This window comes from Kogia breviceps, chromosome 5, assembly GCF_026419965.1.
Source record: "Kogia breviceps isolate mKogBre1 chromosome 5, mKogBre1 haplotype 1, whole genome shotgun sequence".
NCBI classification, from domain to species: domain Eukaryota; kingdom Metazoa; phylum Chordata; class Mammalia; order Artiodactyla; family Physeteridae; genus Kogia; species Kogia breviceps.
The window spans coordinates 82,656,874-82,672,048 of NC_081314.1; positions in this window are offsets into that span (position 1 = coordinate 82,656,874).

Genomic DNA, 15,175 nt, shown 5'->3' on the forward strand with positions numbered 1-15,175 from the left:
AACTTTCAGTCATGTTAATGATGTCACATTTTATAATTCAGTAAAGTCAAAGAGTGGCTTATCAGGGTCTCTAATGTTCTGACTTGATCTAATAGTCAAACTTGGAGTATTAAGAGCCTGAGCTCCATTCTCTCTGGCTATCCTGCAAAAATAACGTTTCTCATAACCAGGTTTGTGATAAGGATTGGATAGAGAACATTGCAGGTAAGATTATCTGGTAAATTCCCAGTGGACAACTTCTCTTTGGAGTCTTTTAACCTGGTTTGATTGTCCAAATAACTCCTAGGGGAGTTTAATTATTCAAACATAAGTGACCTAATGCTTTCCAGGGAGGAGATGTTGAGATGAGATAGGTACATAGATAGCTAGACTGGACAGATGGATATGATAGAGAGACAGACAAATAGAATGAATGGATAACTGCTTTTCTAGGCAGGTCTGAATTGAGTCCTAGCTCCTCCTTGGTACAGGTGAGCTGGAGTAAGTGGGTTAAACCTCAAGGCCTCATGTGTCCCAGGGTGCTAATGGTCTGCATGGACTTCACACAGTAAACAGGCTCACATGAGAGATGATGTGACCCAATGCTGCTCTGCTGGCTCACCTTGGGCACTCAGTATTCACGTCCCCAGGGCACATTTCTGATGAGGCTCCTTAACAGGGAATGACTTATTTACGAAGATGGGCCATTTTATAATGTCCCATCCTTCCAGGAGAGGTTTTAAGGCTGCTTGTCACCAGGTAGGGGTTTAAAAGCAGCTAACTTCTTTCTCTCCTCTACGTTTAAAGACATTGTATACAGATGGACCGTAACTGTAGACTTCCTACGTTTTATTCTTGTAGCAATTGTAACCAGTTACGGGGTCATCAAGCTGATCAGATCTTGTCTCATGGTCTTAGGTGAACAGGGGAGAAGGGCAAATGCAGGAACTCTTGCTCCGTCTCATACTGTGGATTCTGACCACGTGGAAGAAAGGAAGGACTGAGAGGAAGTGAAGTCCAGGTCTTACCTGGAACCCGCTGGTCCACAGAGTAAGCTTAAGTTAGCCATCCTCCCTTACATAGGAGTTTGTGGAAAACTGGTGTTCTTTTCCAGCAGAAAGCAGAAGTGAGGCTTTTGGGGAGGCTTTCCCACTGGGAGTTTTCAAGTCTAAGCAACTGTAAGGCATTGATTTTCAAATGCACGAGCACAAGCCTTGGGTTCTCCTTGTGGTGAGTTGAGAGGAAGGACATGTAAAGTTGAAAACTCATATTTGTACATGTTTGGGAGACCAAAGCTAGCTACCTTTAAAATATCGTGAACTACAGGGACTTCCCTGATTGTCCAGTTGTTAAGACTCCGCGCTTCCAATGCAGGGGCCGCTGGTTTGATCCCGCTGGTTTGTCCACTGGGAGCTAAGATCCCACATGCCGCGCAGCCAAAAAAAAATTGTGAGCTACATATGATGTGACATCTTTCTAAATCTTCTCTAATGGGATGTGAGTAAATAAAGCATGAGAAACTGCTTTAGGTTGTAAAAGAAGGTGTAAAAGAAGTGTAACCCCAGTGCTAGTTAAGTAGGGAATCTACAGCAGTTCAATCAACAGAGACACGGGGCTGGAAGGGAGCTCAGAGACCATCCAGCCCAGGGTCAGCAAACTGCAGTTGCAAAAAAAGAAAAAATCAAAAGAAGAATAATATTTCATGACATGTGAAAACTATGTAAAATTCAGATTTCCCACTGTCCATAACTAAAGTTTCACGGGGACACATCCCTGCTTATTTTTTAATGTAATGTCTATTGCTGCTTTTGTGCGACCATGACATGGTTGAGCGGTTGTGACAATGTGTGGCCCACAAAGCCTAAAACATTTATTAACTGACACTTTACAGGAAATTTGCTGACCGCCGATCTAGCTCAGGGTTCAGGTGAAGAAAATGAGGCCCTGATAGGGTAACTGGCTAGCTCAGATGGCTAAACAGTAAGTGGGCTCTTAATATTATTCATGACGTCTCTTTTCAGTCTATATCTTTTTAGTTATCATTACTATGTCAGCAGTTCTCTCCTCCCTTTGAACCTTTTCTAGCTCCAAAGATCTTTCCTAATGGAATGTTCTAGAATGTATCCATAACTGTTTTAAACAAAGACAGGATATGTTTTCTTTCCTTCTAATGCCCTTTTAAAGGATATTTGGGACTGTGCTAACCTTTCCAATGAACGCACCTTGTGACCTGCATGAAATGTCTTTATAAATTAGTTTCCAAATCCACCCATTAAGGACTTTAAGACAATTAGGATCTATTGCCACCAAGTGGCCAGTGGCACCTTGGTTATGCTCGCCCAGCTGTCAGAGAACTATCATAGTATCACAGGGTTTCATCGTTGGAGCCAACCTTAAATTCCAGCCCCTTAATAGTGAACATTGATTAAAGAGCTCATAATGCTGTCTAGTCAAGTGTTAGAAATAAAAATAGAGGTGGTTTTTTTTTTTTCTGTTTTGTTTTGTGTTTTAGAAGCATAGTCCTTAGTCCTTCCTTACTCACTTTTTTTTTTTTTTTGCGGTACGCGGGCCTCTCACTGTTGTGGCCTCTCCCGTTGCGGAGCACAGGCTCCGGACGCGCAGGCTCAGCGGCCATGGCTCACGGGCCCAGCCGCTCCGCGGAATGTGGGATCTTCCCGGACCGGGGCACGAACCCGTGTCCCCTGCATCAGCAGGCGGACTCTCAACCACTGCGCCACCAGGGAAGCCCCCTTACTCACTTTTAAAGCCAGATGTAAAGAAATGCAAAATCACACATACAATTTGTTGCTATTTTGTCATTAATCATTGATAAAACTGACCCTGTTGTTAGACTGTACCACAGCTTTCTAACTCATTAGGTTGTTTTCAGTTAAGTACCACTCAGAGGTGTTTGAAACACCTGATATTCTTTAAAAGCCATTGCAGCTAGGTGGTATTTATTGTTTTATTAAAAGAGAAGTTCGTGGCCTCTAACTCTGCTTATAAACCATCAGGAGAGGAGCCTGCTCATCTTTACAACCTTTTCCTTCTCTCACATTAGGGTGAATTGTGTGTTCATATCTTTTGCCTATTTTTATATTGGGTTTTTGGTCTTTGTTTTCTATGATTTCTAAAAATAATTTATATATTAGAATACTGCCCATTATCTGTGATATATGTTGCAAATATTTTCCCCTCAGTTAGTGATATACCAATATGACTTTACTTTTGGTATTCTTTTTTGTGATGTGACAATTTTTTATTTTTATGTAGTCAACTTTATCAGTATTTTACTGAATCTAGATTTCAAGTCATAGATAGAAAGCCTTTCCCCACATTCAGGTTAAAAAAAGAATTCACCATATATTTCTTCTAGTATTTTTATAATTTCATTTTTTACATTTAGAACTTATGATGCATTTGGAAGTTAGTTTTGTGTATGGTTTGAGGTATAATCCAGTTTGATCTTTTTTGGAATGGTTATCTTGTTGTCCTCCCATCATATATTTATTTGCCCCAGAAATTTTTATTTATTTTACATTTTATTTATTTTTGGCTGTGTTGGGTCTTCGTTGCTGTGCGCAGGCTTTCTCTAGTTGCGGCGAGTGGGGGCTACTCTTCGTTGTGGTGTGTGGGTGTCTCATTGTGGTGGCTTCTCTTGTTGTAGAGCACGGGCTGTAGGCACATGGGCTTCAGTAGTTGTGGCTCGTGGGCTCAGTAGTTGTGGCTCACGGGCTCTAGAGCGCAGGCTCAGTAGCTGTGGCGCGCAGGCTTAGTTGCTCCGTGGCATGTGGGATCTCCCCAGATCAGGGCTCGAACTCGTGTCCCCTGCATTGTCAGGCAGATTCTTAACCACTGCACCACCAGGGAAGCCCTGTATGATTCCATTAGAATGACATTTTGGAAGAGGCAAAACTTTTTCCTTTCTGGTTATAGACGGGGTGCCAGATCAGCCTGAAGCAATGCCTTCTTTCACTGGAGAAGCTGGTCCAGAGCCTGAAACTGCTAGTGTTGGAGGGTCTCCTGCAGAGGCGGGAGGGGTGGCTGTGGCTCACCACGGGGACAAGGACACTGGCAGCATAAGTTCTGGAAGTCTAACTAATTCTATTCTTATCTATGGACTGACAAGAATGCTATTCTTTAATTCCTTCTGATGTTCTCTTGTGGTAATATGTCCATAGGAAACTGGGTAACACGTATTTCTTGCAATTTCCTTCTGCTTCTGGTTCCATGCTGTGGAGGCTCAGGGAATAATTTTTGTGCCTGCCTTCTTTTACTTGTCTATTGTTTCCATTTCTTATTTTCAGGGTTTCACTTTTATTCCTTCTATTGACAAAATCAAGAAATGAAAATCTCTGACCTGCTGAGACCAAAATCCCCATTCCACCAGGTTACTTTCTTCAGTTAGCGAGCAGTAACTTTCCACTGATTCATAGGATGACATTACTTCTTTCCCATCAGCTTTCTAACTGGAAACTCATTTAAACTATTTTATATATGATGGTACTTATCTTGCCACATTCTAACCACAAATCTGAATTGCTACAAATAATTTTAGAAAGAAAGTTCTATGCCTAGAGGGCACTTTAAGCGAGAATGTAAAGTTTCTGAGCAGTAGCTTGACAAACATTTATAAAGTTTAAAAAAATAAATTCCTAACTTTTATTATAAAATTTCTACATATTCAGAAAAATAGTGCAATAAACACCCCACAGCACCACTCAGATTAAACAATTATTAATATTTTACCATATATTTCAATATATATCTATATTTTTAATGAAACATTTAAAAGTAAGTTGCAAATACTGTGATCATTTACCCCTAAACAGTTCAGCCAGCATCCCCTAAAAATAAGGACATTCTCCTACATAACTGTATCATCACCCCTAAAAAAATTAGCAATACTTCCTTAATTTCATCTAATAACCAGCCCATATTCTCATTTCCCAAATTTCACTCAAATTCAAATTTCACACATTACTTTTGGTTGCTATTTAGAATTTTATAATCTACAAAGGCCTTTAAAAATGATACTGACTTTTCGAAGAGACCAGGACATTTGCCTGATGTTGCCTCGCAGTGTCATTTAACTCTAAAAGTGGATTGTCAAATTAATTTTATGGCAACCAATTCCTATTACCATGTGAAAGTTTTCAGAAGCTGCAGTGGTTTGAAGCCACAAAATCTTTTGGTCTGACTCATTCTTTCATGGCTCCTGAAGATTTGCAGCCATAGAATGTTGAAGCCAGAAAGCCCACCCGCCACTGACATGGTAGAAAAGGTAAGTGTAATAGTTTCCTATTGCTGCTGTAACAAGTTACTCCAAGTATAGTGGCCTCAAACAACACAAATTTGTTATCTTCCAATTCTGGAGGTCAGTAGTCCAAAAAGGGCTAAAATCAAGGTGTTGCATTCCTTTCTGGAGACCCTAGGGGAAACTCTGTTCTTGCTTTTCCCAGCTTACTAGAGGCCACTTACATTCCTTGGCTTATGGTCTTTTCCTATATCTTCATAGCCAGCAGCATAACATCTTCAAATCTCTCTTTAAAAAAAAAATATATAGTTTAAAAAAATTGAAGCATATAGTTGACTTACAATATTATATTAGTTTCAGGTATACAGTGTAGTGATTCAATACCTTTACAGGTTATACTTAATTTAAAGTTATTATAAAATAATGTCTTTATTCCCTGTGCTATACAATATGTCCTTGTAGCTTATCTATGTTATACATAGTAGTATCTTCAAATCTCTGAGTCTGACCCTGACTTTCCTGCTTCTCTCTTCCATTTATAAGGACTTGTGATTACATTGGGCCCACCTGAATAATCCAGAATACTCTCCCTATGTCAAGATCAGCTGATTAGCAATTTTAATTGCATATACAACCTAATTCTCCCTTGCCATGTAACATAACATATTCACAGGTTCTGTGGATTAGGTCATAGACATCATCGGGGGCCTTTATTCTGCCTATGACAGGAAGTGGCTTGATAAAGATTCATTACTTACTCACAGGAGTCCCACTGCAACCTTATATGTTTGTTTGTTTTGCACTGGAATTTCGTAAAAGATGATCCTATGTTGAACCCTATGCAAAAGAATTTAATATAAGAGGCATTAGAAGGTTTTTATCACAAAATTACATTCTCATAACCAGGTGGAGCCATAATTTGGTTCTGGAGGATAGTGCTGGTTTGTGTATCTGATTTATCTGAAGTGAGATAGTTTCACTGGCTAGTTTTGTTTGATTTTGACAAGGAAGTTGTGTTTTCTTTGACTATAAGTAAGAGAATCCAAGTGGCGTAAATCCTATAATTTGCTTCAACTCAGCATCTTAAATTCTAGTTATCTTCTTCTATCACTTCAAGGTACAGTAAGAGTCCAAAACCGTAGGTTTGGGGCTGGGGTGGGTCACACGCACCTCCTCCTGGGTTATCTGTTAAAGTCAGATTTGAGGTGGGTCATGCTGTTGACACCCAGACTCGTATAGTGTCACAGCGTAACACTTTACTAAGAGTTGAGGTTCTGGAGCCTTGCTTGTTCAATATGATGGTTACAGTTGAGAAAGTCCAGGACAGAGATGTCTGGTGCCTTCATTAGCGTGGGGGAGGGGAGGAGGGTCAAGAGACTGAAAATAGAGGAGACGCTGAGGAATGCCAATAACTTTTTCTTTGTTTCGTATTTGGTTTAAAGTTTACTTACTACATCTGTTTAACGAAGTGATTTTTAAAATTTTTCTTTGAATGTTTTATCTTCTACCTTATCTAAGGTCACTTAATATTGGCCAGGGTGTTGGGAAATGCGTTAATGCTCTCCATAGCCTATCCAATCAAGAATTCTGGTGGATTGAGCCTGCAAGTGATTACTTCTAATCTACTGTCCATTGTATCTTGGCTTTATTAGTCCTTAAATCATAGCTAAAGTACTTCAGGTAAGGCTGTGTTTGTTCCTCTTCTCTTCCTGCCTCCCTCATTTCAATGAAGTTATGTAACTTTACAAAAGAAAGAAGCAAACAATAAACTATTTTCCTCCCCTGTATTCCCTCCTCTTCTTTTCAATGAAACTTTATTCATGTTATTCTGTGTGGACATACTATTCTGTGTCCTGCCCTCCCCCTTACTATTATTTCTAAGCTTGATTACCTGCTTTGACTTAGTGCACATGCCTGTCACATATGATGTTTGTGGCTAGGCTCTCCTGCAATGGGATCATAGCATAATTTCCTCAGCCATCCCCTGGGTGTTGGGTGTCTGGACTCTTTCTTATCTGCATCTCAGGACCTCAGCAGTGTGTCTGTGCTCCCCTGGGTTCAGGCCTCCCTGCATGTGGCCCCAGTGGGGGCTCATATAGTTATAACACATAGGTACTAATTAATTTTGCTTCCTGTTGGCTTATTTCCCTGGGAGTATATTCATAAAAGAAAAATTACTGGCACTAAATCTAAGAGGGATCTGTTAAACCTATTGCCCGAGGACAATCCAGAAAACTTGAACCAGACCACAGCTGGTTCATTTAAGGAAAGGATCATAATCGATCATGTGAAGATGCAGGAAGACTTGTCTTTCATCAAGCTCCAACAAGGCCTTTCTGATATACTCCAGAGAATTGCTTTTTGAACCTTGTTGTAAAGGTCTTACATTAAATTTTTTTGCTTTTCAACTAAAATTTTAGCTGCTTGGCAGACTTTCAGGTTCTTTTTGTTTGTGTGTTTGATGGACTAACTTCTCTTGTGATGAGTAGGGCCATTCAAAGCACTGAAATCTTTTGTGTGATTTTTTGACTGGTGAATCCTTTTTTATCCTTTGGCTGGTTTTTAACATTAATTTTTTAATGGAAATTTGAAAAAAATTAAAAAAATAGGAGTAGAAAAATGAAGTTCTATGTACCTATCACCTAGTTTCAACAACCATTAACTAACTTTCTGCTCTTCTTTCTTATCTTTCTCCCTATGTCCTTATTTCCTCCCCCATTGTGGTATTTAAAACAAATTCCAGGCATTGTATGATCACAACCATAAATACTTCAGTGTGCATCATATTTTGTTAAATGATTAGTGTTGGCAACAAAGCAAATGTGGTAAAATGTTAATAATAAGTAAGTCTAGGTAGAAGTCAGTTTGAAATGATTTCTAAATAAAAAGTAAAAAAAAAAAAAAAAGAGCAAACAAAAAACATGACCATAATATCATCACATTTGATAATCCAAGGAACAGATTTTTCTTGTTTTACTATAAGTCACACTCCTGGAAAAAACCCAGAAAAAATATTAAAAAGGAAATAAGGGGCTTCGCTGGTGGCGCAGTGGTTGAGAGTCCGCCTGCCGATGCAGGGGACACGGGTTTGTGCCCCCCGTCCGGGAAGATCCCACATGCCACGGAGTGGCTGGGCCCGTGAGCCATGGCCGCTGAGCCTGTGCGTCCGGAGCCTGTGCTCCGCAACGGGGAGGCCACAACAGTGAGAGGCCCACGTACCGCAAAAAAAAAAAAAAAAAAAAAAAGGAAATAAGAATCACTCATAATTCTAACCCGACATAATCACTATTAAACGATTATGTATCTTTCTCCAGGCTATTCAACAAACAGACAGACACACAAACTTTTGCATATCATTTAAAAAGTCCAATAGTGCTAATGAGCTTATCATCAAATTCCCATCCTCCCACTCCTCCAGTCCCACCCCCTGCAGTGCTTACCCCTGCTTGCTCTCTCTTACCTGCCAGCAGCCTCTCTTTCATGGCAAAATGCCGGCTGCAGTTCTGTCTTCAGCACAGTATCTTTCTGTTCTATCTACCACAGCTGTTAAGATGAAAGGGAATCACATTTTGCTTATTTTTTCTCAGCAGAGTGTGTTTTTCATTTTGTGTTTAACCTTTATTTATTTTTAAAAGATTTAATTTTATTTATTCTTGGCTGTGTTGGGTCTTTGTTGCTGCACGCTGGCTTTCTCTAGCTGCTGTGAGCAGGGGCTACTCTTTGTTGCAGTGCGTGGGCTTCTCATTGTGCTGGCTTCTCTTGTGGAGCGTGGGATCCAGGCGTGAGGGTTTCAGTAGCTGTGGCACACGGGCTTAGTTGCTCCGCGGCATGTGGAATCTTCCCGGACCAGGGATGGAACCTGTGTTCCCTGCATTGGCAGGCAGATTCTTATCCACTGCGCCACCAGGGATGTCCCTGTGTTTGATCTTAAACATGCTTTGTTTGTGGGCAGTGGATACTGCAGACTGGTTCATTCATCATCCACCTTTTTCCAGCACGTTTTCCTGTACTCCAGAGGCTGGACAGCAAAGGCCACTTTTCCAGACTCTCTTACACATAGAGTTCTGCATGTGACTGATGGGAGTCTTGGAAAGTTGATATTAATGGGGCCAAGAACAATGGCAGAGGACTTTGGTTCCTCCAGCTGCAACGAAGGTTCTAGTGTCTGGTTCTGTGGGTCACAGGTGCTGAGTGCAAGGCATGGGAGGTAGTAAGCTTTTTGCCAAAACGACCCCATGGAGGAATTAAGCATTTCTTCTGGTTGTATTGTTCCTGGTTGTGTAGCATCCAGACCTGGATCATTAGAAGTTTATAAGCTTCCTAGGAATTCCCTAGCAGTCCAGTGGTTAGGACTCCGTGCTTCTACTGCAGGGGCCCGGGTTCGATCCCTGGTTGGGGAACTAAGATCCTGCAAGCTGTGTGGCAAGGCCAAAAAAAAAAATGTTTATAAGCTTTCTTATACCCTATAACAAATCCCCCTCTGCTTAAAGTACCTAGAGTGGATTCCATTGTCTCTAACTAAGAAACTTGATAGATGAAACCATTGAATTCCATGGTACATTTTTATTTTGAGTATTCAAAAGCAAACCCTCTTAACTTCAGTCACTTGTAGTGTTAATGATTTTCCATAGCTTTCCCATGTTCCTGAAAGTGACTTTACATCAATTATTTTACTTGGAAAGTAACAATAATTGGTAATTATGACAGGTAATATTATATCCACTTTATATAAGAAACCGAGAAAAAGAAAGATTAAGCAGCTCATCCAAGGACATATAGTCTATCTGCTATGCTGCTTAGAATCCCACTCCTGGTTTTACACTATTCCATATAGTGGAATAAATAAAACATGAGTAAATAAAACAAAAAATATTTCCGTAGAAGTCCTGGGACCAATTAGAGCTCTAGCAAAACTTTATAGGCGTGGCCACTGACCTAATAGGGTGATTCTTATTTAATATGGTATGCTCATCTGTTTAAAACTTCATTACATGGTATAAGTATTGTTATTCCAGCTTTCTTTCAATTTCTACTTGCATGGAATACCTTTTTCCATGAAATGTCTGCTTATAATTTGAATATTTTCAGAGATAGAAACAAAACATTTAAAGAAAATCGGGAAGTTTTGAGCAATAACCACATCTTTGGGCTGGTGTCAAGGAGAACAGCCACACTCTTCAAAAAACATTTCCTGATGCTTTTGTCAGGAATCAAATCCTGTCCCAACCCTGAGAATTATTCTCTGGCTTTGATCTCTTACCTATTTTCACTATACTCTCAGGCATTTGCCCTCCGTGCCCTGGGAACTCAGTCCTAGAGTTAATTGCTTATATTAGTTCTAGCCTTCTACACTAGCTAGTTGCTCAGACAGCCAGTATCTAAATTTCAGAGGGAGGCAGCTTGTGATATATTTCTATTTCTACTCCCTTCCTCCAATCCAGCTCTTACTATATAAACAGGTACCCCTACCTCCAATCCAAACTCCCTCCACTCCAGTGCGGGACTTGGAGGAGGGAGCGATGTGGTGGTCATTCTAACAGAAAAGAAGGTGCTCTTAGCCCCACTTGACGCTTGGGTCACAGTTGTCCCTCCAGTTCCTAGATGCACTTTCATGATGGTTCTTCCTAGTTTCCTGCCCCTGCTTGGCCTTCTTTGAGTAGTTCACTTCTTATACCGCTGGCTGAGCTGTTCCCATCAAGGCTAAAATTCTCCGTATCCTCGGAATGCACCTTTATTTCCATGGCTGGTATGTATGTATATCTCTGATCCCTACCTCTCTTTCTTTCTTCCTTTCTTTCTTTCTTTAATTTATTTTGGCTGTGTTGGGTCTTCATTGCTGCGTGCGGGCTCTCTCTAGTTGCGGTGAGCGGGGCCTACACTTAGTTGCGGTGCGCAGGTTTCTCATTGCGGTAGCTTCTCTTATTGTGGAGCATGGGCTCTAGGTTCATGGGCTTCGGTAGTTGTGGCATGCAGGCTTCAGTAGTTGTGGGTCGTGGGCTTCAGAGCGCAGGCTCAGTAGTTGTGTCTTACGGGCTTAGTTGCTCCATGTCATGTGGGATCTTCCTGGCCCAGGGCTTGAACCCATGTCCCCTGCACTGGCAGGCAGATTCTTAACCACTGCACCACCAGGGAAGCTGCTGCCTCATTTCTTGCATAACAGCAAAATTCATTCAGAGTTCTCATCCAGGGACACCTAAATGTCCATTGACGGATGAATGGATAAAGAAGATATGACACATTTATACAATGCAATATTACTCAGCCATAAAAAGGAGCAAAATTGAGTTATGTGTAATGAAGTGGATGGACCTAGAGTCTGTCATACAGAGTGAAGTAAAAGCCAGAGAAAAACAAAGACCTTATGTTAATACATATATATGGAATCTAAAAAAGCAGTACTGATGAACCTTGCTGCAGGGCAGGAATAAAGACACAGATGTAGAGAACACACTTGAGGACATGGGTGCGGGGGGAAGGGGAAGCTGGGACGAAGTGAGAGTAGCACTGACATATATACACTACCAAATGTAAAATGGATGGCTAGTGGAAGCTGCTGCGTAGCACAGGGAGATCAGCTCAATGCTTTGTGATGACCTAGAGGGGTGGGACAGGGAAGGTGGGAGGGAGACGCAAGAGGGAGGGGATATGGGGATATATGTACACATATAGCTGATTCACTTTGCTGTACAGCAGAAACTAACACAATATTGTAAAGCAATTATAGTCCAATAAAGATATATATATTTTAAAAAGTTCTTGACCAATCCCTTGTATTTTTCCATGATTAGTGACAGGAAATACAGGGTCTCCTGGAGACGAGTGATCTCACTATAACAACTTCTTTCCACTTACCCCAATTCCACCCAACTTTGGGAGATGCCTTTGTCTCCAGCGGACTCCTGAAATGACTAGCCAGGCTGAGAGCAATGCAGGCCACCTCCTCCAGTGATTAACCAGCGCCCCTTACTGATGTTCCCTTGCTCTTCCAGCGCTAATGAGTTCAAATGCAGGAGATGAGCAGGGGGAAGTTCTGGCTCCATGCAGAGCCAGCCCACAGCTTATATGGCTTTAGCCAGACCAAGAGGAGAAATGATATTGTCCTGAAATGCAACTTTTGGAGACAGAGGTAGGGCAGGCCTAATTTCCCCCAAATTGAAACTAACGCAATTCAACAAGGTTTGATGATCATAGGGACTTTCAGGGTAAAATGTTATATGCTGATCATTACCCCTAAGTTCCAATGTAAATTCTTAGAATGTGCTAAGAAACTCATTTGAGTGAAAATCCTTCATAACTATATAATTCTTTTTTTTTTTTCTTTTGCGGTACACGGGCCTGTCACTGTTATGGCCTCTCCCGTTGTGGAGCACAGGCTCTGGACACGCAGGCTCAGTGGCCATTGCTCACGGGCCCAGCCGCTCCGCGGCATCTGGGATCTTCCCGGGCCAGGGCACCAACCCGTGTCCACTGCATCAGCAGGTGGACTCCCAACCACTGCGCCACCAGGGAAGCCCCTATAATTCATTTTTATTTTCAAAAGAAAGATTGTCTTCCATTGCCAACGGACTCTAAAGAATCTTTCCAATAACTTTTCCTTTAATATTTATTTAATTTATTTATTTGGCTGCGTTGAGTCTTCATTGTGGCACGTGGGATCTTCCTTGTGGCATGTGGGATCTTTCTTTGCAGTGTGGACTTCTCTCTAGTTGTGGTGTATGGGTCTTTTTCCTCTTCTCTAGTTGTTGTGCACGGGTTCCAGAGCATGTGGGCTCTGTAGTTTGTGGCAGGCAGGCTCTCTAGTTGAGGCGCACGAGCTTAGTAGATATGGCGTGCGGGCCGGCATGTGGGCTCTTAGTTCCCCGAAGAGGGATCGAACCCTCATCCCCTGCATCGGAAGGCAGATTTCTAACCACTGGACCACCAGGGAAGTCCCTCCAAAGACTTCTGACTTATTTTATACAAGAGAAAAACATAATAATAGCTTTTTTGAAGCTATTATTTTTCAGATTTCTGCTACTAACAGAAAATCGATTGGGAGAACACGGCCATTAGTTGTCTAAAACCAAAGCCCAGAAAGACTCGGAACACAAGGTTTATACTTCCCCAAGCAGAGAGGAGGAAGGGAACTGTGGAGGAGAGAGAGGGAGCTAGCTGGAGGGGAGAGCACTACAGCAGGAGCAGGTGTTGCTCTGTGGCCTGTTGCCCCGAGCTGCTGAAGCTCAGGAAAGGAGATGACAGTAAAAACGCTGTATATATTAGTTTCTTGTTGCTCCTGTAAAAAATTAGCACAAACAAAATCTATATCTTAGGCTTTACTTATTTATGTATCTAGGTTTATTACAGTTCTGGAGCTCAGAAGTCCAAAAAAGGTCTCACTGGGCTAAAATCAAGGTGTTGGCAGGGCTGGTTCCTTCTGGAAGCTGTTGGGGAGAGCCGGTTTTCTGGTCTTTTTTGGCTTCTAGAAGCCACCTGCATTCCTTGGCTTATGGCTCCCTTCCATATTCAAAGGCAGCAATAGTCAGTGGAGTCTTTCTTACATGGTATCACTCTGACGTGCGGCTTCTGCTTCCCTCTTTTACGGAGATGTAGTTACATTGGGCCCTCCTGGATAATTCAAAATAATCTCCCTATCTCAAGGTCAGCTGATTAGCAACCTTAATTCAATCTGCAACTTTAATTCACCTTGCCATGTAACTACAACCATAGGTAGGTTCTAGGGATTAGGGCGTGGGCATCTTTGGGGGGCAATTATTCACCCTTCCACAAAGGCTTGTATAGGTTTGGCAATAAGCGCCCTGTTCCTCCTCTGGCCCTTTGGAAGCTTGTTAGCCTCTGTGACTTCTCCATACGGTCATGGGGAGGCCGCCGTCAAGCAGACATGGCAGTGGAGGGGCCAGGAGGGAGGGGCCTGAGAGCTGCCTGGTCATTCCCAGGCCCCAGGGCTGTCTCATGAGAGATCTTGCAGGTCCGGGAGGGGCCTCGTAGTTGGGACAAAGTGATGCAGCAGTGAAAATCACTGTGGATCCCATGACTCGGGATACATGGGGATGCAATGCCTCAGAGGATGCCAGTGTGGAGGCATAACAATTACTGAGGGTCAGTTAAGAATGTTCTCAGAGATGTCAACAGGAGCTGCAAATGTTTGGGGAACACCTCCTCCTCACACTACACAAACCTTCCTGTAAGCAGGAAGGAAGAAACCTCTGAACAGATCCCCAGAAATCTAAATTGGTTCAGAAAGCTCTGAAGTTACTGAGAAAAACCCAGTTTGACTAAGATGAAGTTTCTGTCATTAGGCTGAATGGGAATTTGAGAAAGAAACTAGGTTGTTACAGAAAAATAATGAAGGCTCATATTTGACACCCCTGGTTGTGTGCTGAGAGTTGTGCCTGCTACGTATGACTGAGGACCGTGATGCCGTCTCCCTTTCTGACAAGGACGTGGGGAGAGATGACTTTATCTGCAAGCACTTGGTGAAGTGAGGCTCATTGTCAACGGTGTGTGTTTTCCCCGACGAGCCTCTTCCTGTAGCTGAGCCACAAGGCTGAGCTGTTTGTCAGACCTGGGAAGTGTGAGGCACTCTGAATAGCAAAGTAGCTGTTTCCATATAGTTGTTTTGACCAAGATAACAAAAACCCAGCCATCAAATTTTCAGCCATTTCTTAAAAAGTCCAAGTAAAATGTTAAATATAAATCTTCACTCAGCTCTGGGCCTTGCTCAGAGGCGTAACCAGGGTGGGAGCAGCAGGCTGGGCCTGGCTTCAGGGAGCAGGTGCCTCACCAGGTCTTCCTGTGTGACACCTTCTCCGTGTCTCACAGTGGTGCTCCCACAGGGCGCCCTCTAATGCCTTTTCATCCAGATTGACAACCAGCATTTCCACAAGTCACTTTAAAAATCGTGGAAAGGTGGCCCTTTGGAGAAAAATGGTCAGAGGATGA